Below are 18,556 nucleotides of genomic sequence, written 5' to 3' on the forward strand. Positions count from 1 at the left end.
GTGCTTGTCATTGTAGATGACTATACCCAATTTACGTGGATTTTCCTTTTAAGGACTAAGTCAGAAACCCCTGCCATTGTCATTGAGTTCATTAAAAAGACTCAACGCTCTTTGAACAAACATGTTAAGAGTATTCGAACTGATAATGGGACAGAATTTAAGAATGACCTGCTTGATAGTTATTTGAAAGACCAAGGCATTGAACATCAGTTCTCTACTGCACGAACCTCTCAACAGAATGGAGTAGTCGAATGACGTAATCATACGTTGTGTGAAGTAGCTCGAACGATGCTTGCTTACTCCAAACTACCTCTGAAAATGTGGGGGGAGGCCATTTCCACTGCATGTTATACCCAAAATCGATGTATCATTAATAAACATTTTGATAAAACTCCTTATGAGTTACTATATGGTAGATGCCCGAATATCAAATATTTCCGTATCTTTGGTTGTATATGCTATGTTTTTAACGATTTTGACAGCCTCGGAAAGTTTGATCCTCATGGCGATCAGGCCATATTTCTCGGTTATTCTTCGAACAAAGTGGCCTATCGTGTCTATCACAAACGAACAAAGACGATCAAGGAAAGCATTAATGTAAGGTTCGATGAGTTATCGGGAATGGCTTTTGAACAACTCAGTTGAAAACCCGATCCTAACCTGACTACTTCTTTTTCTGCACAAAATTCAATTTTCTTGAAGAAGGGTGTTCCTGCGGTAACAACAGAGGAACTGGATATCTTGTTTGATAGTCTTTATGCTCCTCAACGGAATTTGAATGTTCAAGCCGTATCGATTACACCATCACAGTCAACTACTGTGGAGACTCAATCAAGTTTTTTTATGAAGATACAACACCAACTGATTCACCCGTTGCTTCTTCATCCTCCCTCCCACCTCCTGATGCTAATCTTGAACCAATTCAAGATACATCTGTTAATACAACTCCAGTTGTTTCTCCAGATACTCAAATAGATCCATTAGAAAGTGTTACATCAGATCAAGTGGATCAAGGCTTAACGTCAACAACGGTTGATGTTTCAATGGATACCCCTTATGTACAACCTCTTCCACATAACAATCGATGGACTAAAAGTCATCCAATTGATCTTATCATTGTTGATGCATCTGCTCCAGTCTCAACTCGAAGGGCAACTCGGAATACGTGTCTATACACTGCCTTTCTTAGTAAGATTGAACCAACGACGGTTGCTCAAGCTTTACTAGATCCGAACTGGGTGGTAGCAATGCAAGAAGAGATCAATCAATTTGATCGTTTGAAAGTATGGCGATTAGTTCCAAGACCAACGGGTCAACGACCAATAGGGGTTAAGTGGATTTTTAAGAACAAGAAGGATTCTGATGGAAATGTAGTTCGAAATAAGGCACGTCTTGTGGCCAAGGGATATCGACAACAAGAGGGTATTGATTATGACAAAACGTTTACTCCGGTTGCTAGGATTGAGGCTATTCGTCTTTTCCTTGCATTTACTTCTCATATGAAGATCACGGTGTTTCAAATGGATGTCAAAACTGCTTTTCTGAACGGTCATCTTCAAGAGGAAGTTTATGTTGATCAACCAGAAGGCTTTGTTGATCTCATTCATCCAAACCACGTCTACTACTTGGAGAAAGCTTTGTATGGTCTGAAGCACGCACCGTGTACATGGTACGAGACCTTAACAAAGTATTTGCTGGACAATGGATTCTCTCGTGGAACGATTGATACAACGCTATTCATCCGTAAAAACCATGGTCACATTCTCTTGGTTCAAATTTACGTTGATGACATTATTTTTCATTCCACGTCCCCGGCCTTATGCAAAGAATTTGGTGACTTATGGCCAACAAATTCGAAATGAGCATGCTTGACCAGTTAAATTTCTTCTTAGGGTTACAAGTAAAACAATTACCAAATGGGATTTTTATCAGTCAAATAAAGTATATCAATGATATGCTAAAATGTTTTAAAATGACTGCTTTAAAACCAATGACAACCCCAGTGAGGACTTTTTTGGATGCTGATGCTAATGGGGAACCCTTTGACATTACGCTTTATCGAAGCATGGTTTGTTCTTTAATGTATCTGACTGCAAGTCGACCCGACATTACACTTTCTGTAACTTTCTGTGCCCGCTTTCAATCCATCCTAAGAAATCACACTCCAAAGCGGTTGTTAGGATTTTTCAGTACCTTAAGGGTACACCTAACCTTGGGATCTAGTATCCTCATGGATCCGATTTCAATCTCACTGCTTATACTGATGCGGATCATGGCGGTTGCCATGTTGATTGAAAGAGAACATCTGGATCAATTCAGATGTTGGGGAATAGGCTAGTTGGTTGGTCATCCAAAAAGCTGAACTGTGTGTCTTTATCAATAACTAAGTCTGAGTACATTGCTGCAGCTCACTGTTGTTCACAACTTTTGTGGATGCAAACTCAACTTTTGGACTATGGCTTTAAGATTTCTAAGACCCCAATTTACTGTGATTCACAAAGTGCTATAGTAATTACAAGCAACCCGGTCCAGCATTCTAAGACTAAACACATTGATATTCGTTATCATTTCTGATCATGCATATTTTTACCATAGGGTTAATATGTCTGTTCAATGCGTAAAGGGGGGGTTTAAGGATCTTAGAACAAGGCTCTCCGGTCCGTCTACCGTGAATAACCCTGGCCGATATGATGATATCGGCGGGGTGGCCAAGTGATTAAGTCCACCTCCGATTGCGGTCACTAATCAGAAGGCCCCAAATAAGGTTGTAGGTGCTAGCTTAATAAAGAACTAACCTGTTAATCTTGAGAAGACGAGAGATGATGCTGGTTACGTAAGATGTGTGGCTGATGATTATTACGTAACGTTGTTGTTCTAGAATGATAATTAGGGTTAGTATATATAGGCAAACCCTCATTCTAGAACCGTCTAAGATCGTGATTATCATGTCCATAACAAACTCCCCTGAATCACGGATATAATTATGAAAAAGATATTTACTTGATGAATAAGTAACTGCCGTACCAGGAAAAAAGGCATTTGATACGAATCCGCATACCGCATGCCGCATACAAGTACACGCATACGCATGCTAGCGAGTGCCCGCATACATATTCATTGCGCATGCGGGTTGCGGTATCATTATGTCCCCTCAGTTTGATGTTATATGGCGCAAGACATATGATATCAAACTATTAAGCGAAAAAGAAAAACCAAGAAAACAGCTAGCATTTAATTTTCCGCGTGCGTTTCGATGTCATTAAATGCCTGTCACTGTCGCAGAAACCCATTCGGCTAACAAGATGTAAAGTGGCAGTTGGCAGGCGCGTGTCTTGCCACGCGCTCCTATTGAACCATACCATCCTAACATCCACTCGCGTGCATAAAATGCTACCCGTTGATTGCATAACACGTGTACAACCACGATGAGACCGTTTCACCCCATGACTTCCAATCCACACTATAAATAGACGGCATTCACACACATTTCCACTTTTCTGCACCAAGCTTCCCTGATACGCTGCCAATTTCAATTCCGAACAAATCTTGAATACTCCGGCCAACTTCTAAAGGTTAGTTATTCTTCGATCACTTTATAGAAAATGACTAAGGCTAACGAGACATATGTAGATAGTGTAGTGTCTATTATAGAGCAGAAGCATATTGATTCTTTAGTTAAACAATACCCACCGTTAGCACAGTACAATCTGGTGCCTCCCCAATCTAATCAACGTGCCCACAAACCGCCAGAGAACAAAGTAGCCATATATGAGCATGCGTTTAAGCATGGCAATTTTAGAGTTCCACCTTTTGACTTCTTATTAGGCATTTTAGATCATTTTTGTGTAGGATTAGGGCAACTACACCCTTACGCCATAGGGAAGATTGTATTGTTTGATATGTGGTGCGTTGCACTCAACAAGGTACCCTTGGTTAAGGTATTCTGCCATCTATACCGCTTAGCCAATCACCACAAATCGTGGTTCACATTCTTTGCTCGTCAAAACTTCACCAAAACCCCAAAATCGAATGCGGGCCACTGGAAAGAAACATTCTTTTTTATTGACCAAACTGTGGTTGGTACCAACTTTCCGCAAACACTTATCTGGTGCAAAAACGTGGCAAAGGACGTGAACAAAACCCCCACCCTTGATGATGAGGAAACAAAGCTGTTAGCGGAGTGTGCTACCGCACAACTCGTGCATCGTTCGTATGGAAATGTGATGCTGCGGTTAGGAAACATATCCGCGCACTGGCCATGGGAGAACATGTGTCCAGCCATAGTCGCGCCGAATGGAAAGGGTAGGAATAGTATAAATGCATTTGAATATTTAACCACTAGCGTATACATACATGTTTTAATATTGCGCATATGTTTGCAGAGATGAAGATGAAGAAAGTGCTTACCGTAGAGGCGATTGCGGCCATCTCATTCCGCAAGCAGAACGTTAATGAGCCGCTTGAGCAGGAGAAGACTGGCGAGAATGAGGTGTAAGCACCTACCACCTCGGGCAACAAGCGCAAGGCTGCCGAAGCCACCCAAACCAAGTAGAAGAAGAAGAAGCTAACTCCTAAACAAAAGGAGGACATGCGGAACGACGACTTTGTCCCCGTCGATCCAGCATCCGCAGATCTTCCTCCTCCTATCACCGGTAAGCATCTCTTTTCTTTCATAAACACCGTACGATTAACTTCATGTGCTAACAAGTTACTGATTTGGAGAGCATATTGAGGAGACGCAGGAGACGCCGCCACAGGCATATCCGGAACTGGAGGCTAATGCCACATCCAGGGATAGGGCGATACACCTTGACTCTGATTCTACGCCAGTCCCACCGCCCGGTAGCTTCCGATTAGAAAACCTGGCGCAGCTCACCCAGTCCTTCGCCGAAAAAGCTGCAGAGCAGTCTGCCTTTCTGCAACAAATCTTTTCGGTTGAGTTCCACAATTAGCTAGCCACACTGCCCTTTCACCAAGCGCTCAATGCCTTCGTACAGAACGGCCTTGTGTTCTTTGGTATGTTTGCGGATCAGGCCCGCTTCTCCACTAATTTGTATCAAGTGGCCCTGCGGAAAGAAACAGAGTTGGGACTTCTGCAAGCGGGCGTTGACCAGGTCAAAAAAGACAGGGATGCCACAGAAGAAGCGCACATGGTAGTGGAGGTGACTGTGGTGGAAAGAAAGACCGCCCTGATTGAGGAAAGGAAGAAAAACCGCGAGTTGGTTGGGGCCGTTGATCAGGCGAAACGTGAAACGGAGCGCCTGCGGCTGGAACTGGAAAGGGTGACGAGGGAGAATGATGACGCGGTGACAGGCCGTGAGCTGGTAGAGACGGACTTATCAAAGCTTTGCACCGCCCTTCCTACCATTGCGCAGAAGGTGATGGACTCGGGGCCCGTAACCAACAAATTTAATGCCTATGTTGATGTGGTGAAGGACCATGAAATCAACAAGGTGATGGTAGAGGTTATCAAAGGATGTGGTATGACGCCACCGTACCCCGACATTGTGCAGAAGAACTTGAAGGAGGGTACGACCGTGGCACTCCTTGAAGCAGAAGACGCCATCGCAGCAATCCCAATCTCCCTAATCAATGCTTTTGCCGCGGACCCGAATATGTCGGTTGATGGGTTCCTCAAGGAGGAGTTTTAGGTTTTGTTTGTAACCGTTTGCGCCGTAAGTCCTATGCTTAGGCAGGCAATTGTAAATATATTATTTGCGCCCTAAGTCCCGTGTTGGGTAGGCATTTGAAACGATTTAGTTGTAATAACTTAGTTTATATTATATAGTAGTGTTATGCATGCGTTTTCTATTAATTGTTTATATATCAGGAATCAAAACAAAAGATAAACCGCATGCCTATGCGCATAGTTAACCAAAACTCATGCGCATACGTAGGCACTGCGTAAAATAAACCAACATTTTAGCAATTTTACCTTTAACAGTTTAGACACAAAAGCTACTGCGTTATTGCTTTGTCATGTGCTAGAGGTGCACTTTAGCTGTATGGTAAGCAACGCAACTAAAAACAAACCAATGCTTTTATACTTAAGAGTTCCTCAAGCAAACCAATGTTAGAGTAATTACGCACAAGCAAACCAATGCATGTATTTTTAAGTCGACTTGGCAGCCATCTAGTCTACGTGGCGCTTGGCTAGGGGAAAGCCAATTCCCTTCACCTGCCATTAATATCTAGCCTTGTAAACAAACAGGCTTCTGCCACACGGGGGCTAGAGGACACCCCTTAAGTAGGCAGGAAACACATACAAAAAAGAGAGATATACACATCAAAAGTATGCGCGAGTAAATATTTTAATTGGCATTAATCATGATTACAACAGCGACACATCTAAACGAACGAAAAATACATAGAAAAAATAATGTGCTAAAATAAATTGGAGTGATCAGGTCCATCCAGCTACATATACCATTTTTTCAACAACGTCGCGTGCCAAGTGTGTTTCACAGGTTTTCCATCTAATGTCTCGAGATGGTATGCCCCGGTGTTGCTTGCGTTTACTACCTTGTATGGACCTTCCCAACGGGGACCTAATTTACCAGTATCCTCCACATGACTTGCGTCATTCTGATGCCAAACTAAGTCCCCGCACTTATAAGAGCGCGAACGCACACGCTGATTGTAGTACTTTGCAATTTTCTGCTTATTATTGGATTCGTTTACCGCCGCAGAGAGTCTACGTTCTTCAAGCAGATTAAGATTTTCCCGCAAAGCTTCTGAGTTATTTTCCTCGTCAAAATTCTGTATGCGGAATGTTGGCACCCCAATTTCTGCGGGTACAACAGCTTCTGATCCATAGACCAAACTGAATGGAGTCTCACCAGTGCTCGCTTTGGGTGTTGTTCTATGCACCCACAAAACTTTTGGTAGTTCGTCTACCCAACCAATATGACTATGACCCAATCTAGCTTTGATCTCGGCCACTATATCTCGGTTGGTGACTTCGCACTGGCCATTCGCCTGCGGATGCGCAACGGACGTAAAAGTTTGCTTAATATTAAGCTCCGCGCACCAACCTCGAAAAGGATCCCCCGCAAACTGTGTACCGTTATCACTAACGATTTCATTTGGTATGCCGAACCGACAGACAATGTCTTCCCATACAAAATTTCGCACCCTTCTTCCTGAAATTGTTGCCATTGGTCGTGCTTCAACCCACTTCGTGAAATAGTCAATTGCAACAACCAAAAATTTGATATTTCCCCGGCCTTTTGGAAATGGTCCGACTATGTCAATTGCCCATTTGCAGAATGGCCATGGTGAGGAGACTGGTATCATTGGATGCGCAGGTGACCTGCTGATAGGTGCATGTATTTGGCAAGATTCGCATTGCTTAACTATTCGCGCGGTATCTGCGTACATAGTGGGCCATTAATAACCTAGCCGCATAATTTTTGACACAATAGACCTGTACCCCGAATGAAGAGCGCATGCACCTTCATGCACCTCGCGTATAACCTCCTCTGCCTCTTTCGGACCAATACACCTTAAGTGCGGCCCTAAATAATTTTTTTGATATAGGACGTTACCCTCAAGGGCATACAGTTATGCCTGGGTGCGGACTTTCTTTGCATCAATGGAATCCGCAGGTGAGGTGCCGTCCCGCAGGAAAGCAATAATAGGTGTCATCCATGTTGAGCTAGATTCCTCAACGGGTTCCACTAAAGGCATCATAACAATTGATTTCGCATGGAATTCTTCTATAAGAACTTTCTTCCCCAGATGATCAAAGGCCAAAGCAGCCAATTTGCTAAGTGGATCCGCCTTCTTATTTTGCCCCCGCATGACGTGGGAGATTTGAAAAGCCTCAAACTGGTCAGCGAGGTTATGAACAAGCGATAAATACTGCTACATGGCTATGTCATGCGCTTCGAAGTCTCCACTGACTTGATGCAAACCAGCTTTGAATCCACATAAGCGTGCAGAATTTTAACATTTAATTTATGTGCAATACGCATACCTGCTAACAAAGCCTCGTATTCTGCTTCGTTGTTCGTAACAGCAAAATTAAATCGCAGTGCATATGTATGCTCTTCAACATCTGGGCCAGTTAAAATTACACCTGCGCCCGCGCCGGCTGCTCTGCAGGCACCATCGGTGTATAATTCCCATGGTGACAAAGGTGGCTCAGGCGTATCCTGATGCTCTGCAAATGCCTCAACATCCGCAGGTAACTCTGCTAGGTAATCCGCAAGTATTTGATCCTTAACTGCGCTGCGCGAAGAAAAATTTATTTCATGTTCTCCGAACTTAACTGCCCATTTAGCCATTCGGCCAGAAATCTCAGGCTTGTATAACACCTGAAAGAAAAATGATTGCGTTAGTCAATGCGGTAACCCCGGACATTGCCGCAAATTAGGCATGTACCAACCTGTTTGATCGGTTGATCAGTTAGAACCACAATTGGATGTGCTTGAAAGTACCGGCGCAAATGCCGCGCCGTGTGGACTAGCGCATATACTAGCTTTTCCATTGGTGAATAGTTTACTTCGCTTGATGTCAGTGTCTTGCTTACGAAGTAGACCGGCATTTGCGTCTGAGAAAACCTCAGCGTTATATTTCTGCGTAATAAATAATGCATGTAAATAAAAGTGGATTACCTTTCCGCGATCTGCGATAAGAACCGAGCTGATAGCCTCCTTCGATGTCGCAAGATACAGCGTAAGCGTTTCTCGTGAAACTGGCGCAGTGAGTGTTGGTAATGCAGCGAGCACCTTCTTCATCTCCTGAAAGGCTGATTCTTCTTCCTGAGTCCACACGAAGTCCTTTTTCTTTAAACAATTCTTCAAAGTATTGAAGAATGGCAATTGTAGCTCTGCAGCCTTCGACAAAAACTACGTGATCGCCGCAAGCTTCCCGATTAGACTCTGCACCTCTTTCTTTGTCTTTGGAGATGGCAAAGTATCAATGGCTTCAATCTTTTTGGGATTTTCCTTGATTCCCCGCGCAGCCACTACATGACCTAGAAACTTGCCCTCCTCTTCCCCAAAACTGCATTTGAGCGGGTTAAGCTTCATGTTAATCCTACGCAGAGACGCAAACGTTTCTAGGATGTCCGCGAGCAATTCTTCTTCGGTATTCCTTTTAATCACCAAGTCATCGACATATGCTTCATGATTTCTACCGATTTGGTGCTTGAAGGCTGCGTCAATTACGCGCTGATACGTCGCTCCTGCATTCTTTAAACCAAAAGGCATCTTCGTATAACAATAGATCCCCTGTGGCGTATGAAAAGCAGTTTTGTCCTCATCCTCTGCAGCCATTAAGATTTGGTGATAACCCTTGTATGCATCCAGAAAACACTTGTACCGGAAACCTGACAATGATTCCACCTTCCAGTCTATCTCCGGGAGAGGGTAATTATCCTTGGGACATGCCTTATTGATTTCTTTAAAATCAACACACATCCGCCAATTACCGTCAGCCTTTTTCACCAACACCGGATTAGCGACCCATGTCTGGTACCGTACCTCTCGTAGAATGTTTGCGTTTACCAGGCTATCTACTTCTGCGTATAGCCATTCACTGAGCTCGAGAGCCATATGTCACTTCTTTTATCTTACGGGTGTGAGTGATGGATTGACGTTTAACTTATGTTCCGCAATATCACGCGGAACCCCAGTCATGTCTGATTCTCGCCATGCAAAAACATCTGCGTTTGCGGATAATATTCCATGCAACTTAGCCTTAGTTTCAGCTGACAAGCCAGTGCCGATTTTAATACGCTTGTCCGGATGCAAGCGGTTGGCGATAACCGTACTGCTTGCGAGTTGTTCTCCCATGGTGGGAATGTTTACCGACACAACTGAACCGCATAACTCGGTTTTTTGATGTGATGCAATCGTGGTAATTCCTCCCACTGTAGGAAACTTAATCAATCCATGCACCACCGATGGTATAATGTTAAAATGTAGTATGAAATTTCTCCCTAGTAGCGCATTGTATCGCAAGTCGAACGAACCACATAAAAGTCAACTAATTCGTGCCGGACCAACTGCGGATCCTTATCATCTGCAAGCTCTATCATTAGCTCTATCCGGCCTAACAGCCATGAACTTTCTCCAGAGAAACCTAATAGTGTAATATCAGGCTGACGTAACTGCGCTTTAACTTCTGTGGGAAGGAAAAGATAGCAATGTTCATACATAATATCCACGCCGCTACCGGTGTCAACATGCATGCGCTTAACTTGTATTCCGCAATTAGGGATGCGACACTTGATGACAATGGGCTCATTAATTGTGTCAATTGACATGACAAGAGGGAAAGTGATTGGGAGTAGTTCCCAATCCTGGTGATCATTGTACTTTCTCCGCTGGCTAACTTTCTCTGCATTGACCATATTAATGGTTAAGTCGGCGTTTTTTGTTTTATTGACTTTTTTCCATGAGAAAGTTTTAGCCTTCGACCCCTCCTCTGCGGTCTTTCCCTTATCCTTCTTAGGTGGTTTCAGGTGATCCAACTTACCTGTGCGCAGTGCCTCGAGCACTCATTCCATCAAGTTTTTACATCGATTAGTGTCATGATTGTAGTCGTCATGGAATTCACAATACTTTGTTTTATCACGCTTACCAAATTCTGTAAGCGGAGTTGAAACCGCAAAGGTCGCGCACACTGGTTCGGTTGCCAAGATTTCCTTTGGTGTTTTAGACAAACTTTTTAGCAGCGCATAGTTCTGATTGTTGATGCCGCGCTGGTTATTGTTTCGATAATTGCCACTTGATTTCCCTTTATCATTCCTGATAGGACCACCGCTAGGATACCTTTCGCGAGAATTGCTTCCACGGTTGTGATCACGCGAACGATCATCATCATCTTTCCTTTCATTGCGCGAGCTAGCGGTGGGAATATCATTATCTTCGCCACTCCGCATATAATCGTGGCATTCTTTAAGGGCCTTAGTATAAGTTGCTGGCACCGTATGGCGCAAGCGCTTGACCAAAGTTGGGTGGCGTTCTAAATTTATACCATGTATGAGCCCAGAAATATGTTGCTCCGGCTTAAGATCTGGTATACGCAGGAACTCATTAGTATACCTTATGAGAAATTCACCCAAAGACTCCTTGGATTTCTGCACAATATCATGACATTCGATATGAGTGCATTTGCGTGGTCTTTGATTCTGATACTGCAGCAAAAACTTGGTCCGCAGATCCATGAATCCGGATACACTACCTACTGGTAGCTTGTTAAACCATTCCCGAGCAATGCCCTACAGCGTCATGGGGAATATCTGACACGCAACTGGATCCACCCAACCCTGGGTGCGCATTGCGCCCTCGAAATGCTGCAGGAAGTCATCTGGATCAGTTTAGCCATTGTAAGTACCTAACGTGTGAGGTATATTTGGCGCTGATGGAAACGGATATGCAGTTATATGCGGGGGAAACTTATCAAAAGTGGTCAGCAGCTCAAAGGGTGGTTTAACAGGGTCCCCCTTTAGCCCTATGAAGAAACACCTCATCATATCCTGGACAAAATCAGGTTGTGAAAACAAATGAACCATGTCAGGAGGTGCAGCCTGCATAAATTGACCTACAAGATTCGCCTGACCCTGAATATTTTGCCAAGGTTGCACCGGTGTCTGCGGGTATAACCAAGGTTGCGTTGGAAAAGAAGGAAGACTTGACGGTGCAGAATATACAGGCGGTTGAAAAGGAACCGAAACCTGTGGCACTGATATCTGCGAAACCTGAGGGTATGCTGTTAAGAGCCCAACTGTATGCGCAGTACTTTGCTGTTCTGCGGTTATCGGCATCCAATGAGAATTGGCGTCTGGAATGTCACCATATCCCCAACTATTAAGTAGTGCCTGCGCATCCGCAGGAGTTAGAAACTGTGAAATTGGGCGCGATGGCTGCCAAAGTTGCAGTGGTGTGAATGACGAACTTTGCTGATAACCCTGCGTCTGCAGAGGGATTGAAACCGTAGTGCTATAAATAGGCACCTGGCCGTAGCATACTACATGCGGGTCCACTGTTTCACCTCCAGTGCCTACAAGGATAACCCTTGGATCCACCGCGGAAAAATCCAGCCACGTGGTTGTGACCGGTGAGTTTGCCCTTGGCGGTGTAATTCCATCCGAGAATATCGGCTTGTACCTTGGGAAAGGTTCGCCGGACACGGGTGGAACGTAAGGCATGTATCCCGCCCCCGTAGTCATAGCTTGTGTTAGCTGAGTACCAGACGGCATGTTCTGGTTATCTGTTTGAGTTTGTTCCGATGAGTCCTTGGAAGCCAAGATTCTGTTAACGAAACAAAAAATTCGAGAATTTTGTGAGTAACGAGCTTTACAATTCAAAACTTTAAAAAACAATTAAACAAGTCTTGAATTAGTTTGACTTTCAATGAAAGCACCACTTGATCATGCATATTTTTACCATAGGGTTAATATTCATGTTCAATGCGTAAAGGAGGGTTTAAGGATCTTAGAACAAGGCTCTCCGGTCCGTCTACCGTGAATAACCCTGGACGATATGATGATATCGGCGGGGTGGCCAAGTGATTAAGTCCACCTCCGATAGCGGTCGCTGATTAGAAGGCCCCAAATAAGGTTGTAGGTGCTAGCTTAATAAAGAACTAACCTGTTAACCTTGAGAAGACGAGAGATGATGCTGGTTACATAAGATGTGTGGTTGATGATTGTTACGTAATGTTGTTGTTCTAGAATGATAATTAGGGTTAGTATATATAGGCAAACCCTCATTCTAGAACCATCTAAGATCGTGATAATCCTGTCAATAACAAACTCCCCTGAATCATGGATATAATTATGGAAAAGATATTTACTTGATGACCAAGTAACCGCCATACCGGGAAAAAAGGCATTTGATACTAATCCGCATACCGCATGCCGCATACAAGTGCACGCATACGCATGCTAATGAGTGCCCGCATACATACTCATTGCGCATGCGGGTTGCGGTATCATTAATTTCATTAAGGTCAATGTAGAAAAAGGAGATGTAGAGTTATACTTTTTGCCTACCAAAGTGCAATTAGCTGACATGTTCACTAAGCCTTTAGATGAATTTAGGCTAAAGTTTTTTTCAAAGAGATTGGCATGGTAGAGTATAGTGCTTGATATTCCTTATATCTATTGGGACTTATACTTGGGATCTTGTGTTTAGGGGGAGTAGATACTTTCTAGGGGGAGCAACTGATTTCTTATGCTTTATTTAACATCTTTCAAGGGGGAGCCTTTTAGATCTGTGTTAACTTCCTGGGATTAAGTTTCAATGGTTACAAAAAAGGGGAGGTAACTCATTGATATCATATTTCAAGGGGGAGTTAATTCAATTTCTTGGGAAAATATCAAAATGTTGATTTACTTTCTTGTATATCACATTTTGAGGGGGAGAAAATGGGAGAAAATGAATAGAAAATAGTTTTTCAAAAGTGAATTTCATAAATTCTTTGTTTATTTCTGAAAATAATTCACTAAGGCTTGTATACATCTCAGTATGCAACTCGTTTTAACAATTGTTATCACTGAAGATTTGTACTTTGTACATAATTCAAAATTTTCTAAGTGCAAATCTTGTTTTATAAAATTCATAAAAATTGGAAAAGATAAAATCCAAAAATATGTGAATTTTAAATGAATAAATGCTAATTTTAGCATTATACCGAATCTGACAACCAACAGTACAGATTCGGTAAGTTCAAAATTTTCTTAAATTATCTCAGAAATGTTTTTCATAAAAAATGTGATAGTCTTGAATGATTTTTGATAAAGATTTGTCAAAATTTGAAGTCAATATGTTTAAATCTGAAATTGGACTGTATTCGGTATTTAAGGCCCATTCGGTAAAGCCCATGTCTTCAAAACATTCGGTATCTATAAATAGCAGGGTTAAAGTCAAACTTTCTCTCACTTTACTCTAATTGCATACCGAATCTGAACTAATCTTCCGAGTCTACCTAATCTACCGAATCCGTCTCTCTGTATCTTCAAATCTTTGGTATATTCTTGTTTTAATCAAATTTAAGTATCACATGTTGTAGATCTGAGATGATTGAACATTTGTAAACCAGAAAATAATGCAAATAACATGATTGTGACACTTAATTTTGAAAAAGTGTTGATTATACCGAATCTGAGTCGAGTTTCTTAATTCTTAGATTAAACTCATCTGATTTGGTTAATTAACATAAATTCTTGTCAAATCTATGTTAAATTAGTTAATCTATCAATTGACCGAGTCTGATTACCTGTTTAATTGAGTATTTGATGGATTCTGTACATACCGAATGTGTTCTTGGTATAGTACCGAGTCTGCTCAAATGATTAACATGCTTTTCTGCTTTGATTGAGTTGTTAATTGATTATGATCATATTTTCGCATGATATAAGACTGAATATGCATGTTTGAATGATTATGTGTGATTTTTGAAGATACCGAATCTGTTCTTGGCATTTTACCGAGTCTGTAATTTGGTACTTTAAAAATAATGTGTTTTTTAACTTGATAAATCTTGCATGCTTTATTTAAGTCTTTGGAATGAAAACTCAAGCTTATTTGGTTACAGAATCTCAAGTTTTCATGACTACCGAATCTGCTTGATTTGTGCTTAAATATGACTAAGTGTTGTTCTGATTCTTTGTGTTATATAATTGGCTTTGTATGATGATTTTGTACTGTAATGAATATCATATGAATGTCATGATTGTCAACCACATGTTCATATTTGGAATAAATGATTTTTATAACTTAGAAAAACCATAAAAATTATAAAACTTGAAAAATACAAAGGATTTCAAAAGGCAACTAAGAATAGAGATATGTGCTTTATGTTAAACATCTTGTGGTTTTCTATTTCTTATTTATACAGCTAAATGGCAAACAATCACTTTATCAACTCTGAAACCAACATTCCCTGCAATTACTGGACTGCAATACTAGAGAGGCATACACTGTGGCCTGCTCTAAGCTCAACTGCCAGTGTGCCTGTAACAGATCTAGAGCTACTGAACATAACTATTAGGTTTGTGGAAGCTACACAACCTACTGGTGCAAATCCAGATGGTACACAAGCTCGATTTGAGTTTGAGCTAAGAGGAGTTCAAGGGATGAGGAATATTACAAAGGCTGATTTCTGGAGGATCTTTCAGCTTCCTATTGTTCAAAATGCTTACGCTTTCCCTGCTACTCAGCAGATGATGTCTTCAATTTTTGATCTTGGTTATGTTGGAGCTACCAATGTGATGGAATTTAACAAGTTTCAAAATAACATGTTCATGTAGTTTACACAATCATAAAACCAATTTTAAGATAGATAATACAAGCAGAAGCATTAATAGAACAAGTATAATTGTAAAGCCATTTTGTTAAATTCCACATTAATATCAAGTCATGAATCATATGCTTACAAATATAACAAGATTAGAAGAGTGTTTATACCTCCTCAATGATGGAATTAGTGCTGAATTTGGACAGCTGCAAGTTGATAAGATGATGATGAAAGCAAGCTCCAAAACTATGAAACCTCAAGAGATAATACCCCAAACTTATCACCAACACCTTGAAGTTTAGTTAGGATTTATTTTGACACTTATGAACTTAATTAGTAAGCTAAAAACCTCTCTTCTCACTCCAAAATATTCGGCCAGCAGAATGTTGGAGGAGAAGAAGAGAGTTTTTCCAAATTAACTTCACAATTTTTGAGTCAATGCATGGTTAAATGGACAAGCATGCTCATGGTTTGTTGTGTAATCTTAAAATAACAAAAGCAAGCATGTGAGTAGCAATGGGGACTCACAAAAACCGTCCACCACCATGGTTTTTAAAAAAAAAATTCAATCAATTTTATTACATAACTTGTTATTAATAAACATGTAATAAAACACATGCATTTGTTAAGTTACATACATTTTATAAACCCATTTATAAAATATAAAACAACATAATTATTTAAGCCTATAAATAATTAAATATAAGTTATCCAAATAATTTATCTCAAGTGATAATATTTTAGAAAACCGATTTTCCAAAGTTCAAGTGTCGCGTATTTATTTAACGATCCAATTGTTAAGATAAATACATATAAGGTGTCGGTAAGCTTGTTATTGGGTATGACCCGACTTGGATCATAACATGTTAGCCACATTAATTAAATATGTCTCTCGGGCATACGAAAAACCTTCAATCTCCCACTTGCACGAGAAACATAAGAAATTAATGCAAGTGATGGATACCACCTAACGACCGTCCATCACCCCTAATATGTTATAACTTTGTGCCATTCAATAACATCATCCCTTTCGAGTTCCCATCTCGAATATGAATAGGTGAATCTTACATCACATCCTTTTGTCCTAGATGTCATGTTAAATCCAAGAGACACAGAGTGATCACTCTCTTCTAGATTTAACTTTATCAGGCCTTAGACATCTGACTCTCAACGAATAAGAGGGACAAATTCCATCTTGACTACATACGTCTAAAATATATACCTTGCATTATACCTGAGCTCTTCCTTGTGAACTACCATTTTTCAGAATAGCGAAGGAAAGAATCAAGGCGCAATACTTGGTAAATATCTGAACCCAATATGCATCTCAGGTCAGAGGATACAATGACATTCGCCTTTACTCAAGATTACATGTGATCAACCACAAAGGCTCCATTTAGTAAATCTTGAGGGCGGGTCTTCCAATATTTGTATCCCACAAATATCTATGAACCTTGGTTGCAACCTTGCCCCACATTCATCCCGTGAATGTATACCAATCCAAGTTCATAATAGTCTAAACCTCACATTTGTTCCCACAAATGTGATCGACTAAGGAATTTAGAATAATTACTTATTCATGGATAAAATATGCAAAATAGGAACATAACTCAAAATAAATTAATGCCATAATTATATTAATGAGTTTGAACAATTTCGTTCCGTTACAATACTTAAAACAGATCACAACCAATCACTAGAATATCGAAGCCCTAATGCACAAACATGTCCTGCATGTTTTGCTCCATGTAAGAGCTTCGTGAGAGGATCCGCTATATTAAGATCTGTGTGAACTTTGCGAATACATATCTTTCCCTTTTCAACTTCATCCCTTATGTAGTTGAATCTCCGCTCAATATGACGGGTCTTTTGGTGAGAACGAGGTTCCTTAATTTGTGCAATCGCAACCTCGTTGTCACAAAAGATCTCAAGAGGGTCCTGAATGGAAGGGACTACTCCTAAGTCGTCGATGAATTTCTTCATCCATGCAGCTTCCTGAGCTGCCAATGATGCGGCGATGTACTCCGACTCTGTAGTGGATAAAGCAACAACATCCTGTTTTGAACTCTTTCAAGAGACCGCACCTCCATTTAACGTGAAGACATAACCGGATTATGATCGAGAATCATCTCGATCAGTTTGGAAACTCGCGTCCACGTAACCTTTTACAGCGAGTTCCTCCTCACCAGATCCATATATTAGAAACATATCCTTAGTCCTCCTAAGGTATTTCAATATACTTTTAACCGCAATCCAATGACTGTTTCCTGGGTTATTCTGGTATCTACTTGTCAAGCTTAGGACGCATGACACATCCGGTCTAGTGCATATCATTGCATACATGATTGACCCAATAACAGATGCATAAGGGACTCTCTTCATTCTCTCTTGTTCATCTTTCGTGGTAGGGCACTGAGATGAACTGAGAGGCGTTACTCTTTGAATAGGTACCAAACCACTCTTAGAGTTCTCCATCTTGAACCTTTTCAAGACCTTTTCAATGTATGCACTTTGATTCAAACCTATCATTTTCTTGGATCTATTCCTGTAAATCCCAATCCCCAAAATGTATTGTGCTTCTCCAAGATGCTTAATGGAGAAGCATTTACTTAGCCAAGTTTTAACTCCTTGCATTTCCGGAATATCATTTCCAAATAACAATATATCATCTACATATAGTACAAGGAACATGATAGTGCTCCCACTAGCTTTCTTATATACACAAGCTTCATCACCATTTTTAATGAAGCCAAATTTTTCGGCTTCCTCATTAAAGCGATGATTCCACATTCTAGATGCTTGTTTTAATCCGTAGATTGACTTCTTTAACTTGCATACCTTTTTAAGATATTTCGGATCAACAAAACCTTCAGGCTGAACCATATAGACATCTTCCACAAGATATCCATTTAGGAAAGCGGTCTTGACATCCATTTTCCATATTTCATAATCATAATGAGCAGCAATGACAAATAATATCCTAATAGACTTTAGCATTGCCACAGGCGAAAAAGTTTCATCATAGTTAACCCCTTGAGTTTGAGTGAAACCTTTTGCTACAAGTCTAGCTTTATATGTATCCAAGTTTCCATGTATGTCGGTTTTCATTTTGAAAAGCCATTTACAATCAACTAGCCTAGAGCCAGGAGGTTGCGCAACAAGTTCCCAAACTTGGTTGTCATACATGGATTGCATCTCAGCGTTCATGGCTTCCTGCCATTTATCTTTATCAATCCTTGATAAAGCATCTTGGTAGTTGGTTGGTTCATCCAAATCAACCACCTAGCAACCATCCATGAGAAAC

This window comes from Rutidosis leptorrhynchoides, chromosome 1 (assembly GCF_046630445.1).
Source record: "Rutidosis leptorrhynchoides isolate AG116_Rl617_1_P2 chromosome 1, CSIRO_AGI_Rlap_v1, whole genome shotgun sequence".
Classification (NCBI taxonomy): domain Eukaryota; kingdom Viridiplantae; phylum Streptophyta; class Magnoliopsida; order Asterales; family Asteraceae; genus Rutidosis; species Rutidosis leptorrhynchoides.